The 1,416-nt window shown below is 43.4% G+C and overlaps 1 non-coding gene across 1 annotated transcript; it reads right to left on the reverse strand.

Annotated features, from left to right (window-relative positions):
- Positions 1 to 522: 522 nt before the first annotated feature.
- On the reverse strand, positions 523 to 713 carry LOC147689624 (small nucleolar RNA snR46). Its single transcript, XR_015300280.1, has one exon. It is a non-coding gene; the product is annotated as a small nucleolar RNA snR46 (small nucleolar RNA).
- Between the last annotated feature and the right edge of the window lie 703 nt (positions 714 to 1,416).

Here is a 1,416-nt window from a genome sequence, read left to right on the forward strand (position 1 = left end):
TTATTTGTTTACATGGCAGTCGATGCTATCGCGGAGCAGCATAAATAAGATTTGGCCTGTGTACACATATGGGCCCAGAGTCATCAAAATTTGACGCAGCGCAGCAAACCTACTTGCTGTGCTGCGTCAAATGGAGAGGCCAGGAATGCGCCATATCTATCGAGATCCCTTGTGGATGACTAGCGCCAAGCCAGGCACCCTTGCGTCAGGGTGTAAATGTACCTGCATAGGCAGGATTCTTTTTGTGCCGGAAGGAACACATTCCTGCACAAAAACTATCCTTAAGGTGCTTTCCTCTTTTCTAAGTGTACGTTAGAATGCAGCCCACCTACAAAGCGAAACAAGGAGGAATAAAGATATTTACCCTCATTGTCCCTCTATCGGGAGGGTGTATAATTTTGACGCATTCCCAGGTTTACCAGTCTTAGGGGTAGATGTATCAAGCCTTTTGCGATTCGCAAAGGCTGAAATTCGGCGAATTTCGGCCTTTGCGACTCGCAAAAGGCTTTTTTGCATATTTTGAAATGTATCACAAAATCGCAAAATGAGGAATCGCAAAAATTTGCGATTCCTTATTTTTCTTAAGCATTTAAGGAATCGCAAATTTTGCGATTCCTTAAATGTGATGTATGTGGGTTCTAGAAATAGCGAATTTGTGTTAAGAAATCGCAAATTACCACCAACTTGTAGTTGGTGGTAATTTGCGATTTCATTTAATAATGCCCTATTTTGCATTTTTGAAGGTGGCATGTGACGCACACACATGCCCATAGGGCATGTATGTGCGCCATATGCACACATATGTACATTTCAGGGGTGCAGCAGGGTGTCCTCGAGACACCCCTGCACCCTTGAAATAATTCTCAAATTTGCGATTAGCAAATTGCGAATCGCAAATTGAGATTGATTTCACAATCATTCCTATCGGCCTCCTGGTCCATAGGAATGAATGGGAAATTATTCCTTATTTGCGAATTCGCAAATTGCGAATTCTCAAATAAGGAAGATTAAGAAATCGCTAAAAATAGCAATTTTCAACATACATTCCATTTTGTGATTTCTAAATAGCGATTCCTTAAAAATCGCTATTAAGAAATCGCAAAATGGAATCTTGATACATCTACCCCTTGGTAACTCTGAGAATGCGTCAAAATACATGGGTGAATGTGTGGGAACACCCATGCTCCGCCCGTGTAACTCCTTCTCAGGGCAGAGTAACGCAAGGCAGTGACATGTGCTGCCTCGCCGTACTCCAGATTTACCAATCAGGCAGGGCTACTACGCAAGGTGGCTCGTATGGCTTGGGAAGTCTGATTTAAGGATTACGTTGCCCCGGCATCACCTTGCATGACGCAAGGGCAGCGTAGTCCTATGATAAATCTGGCCAGGGTGTCCAACATTAGTCCGCGATTTTTG

Source organism: Lissotriton vulgaris, chromosome 9 (genome assembly GCF_964263255.1).
Source record: "Lissotriton vulgaris chromosome 9, aLisVul1.2, whole genome shotgun sequence".
Classification (NCBI taxonomy): domain Eukaryota; kingdom Metazoa; phylum Chordata; class Amphibia; order Caudata; family Salamandridae; genus Lissotriton; species Lissotriton vulgaris.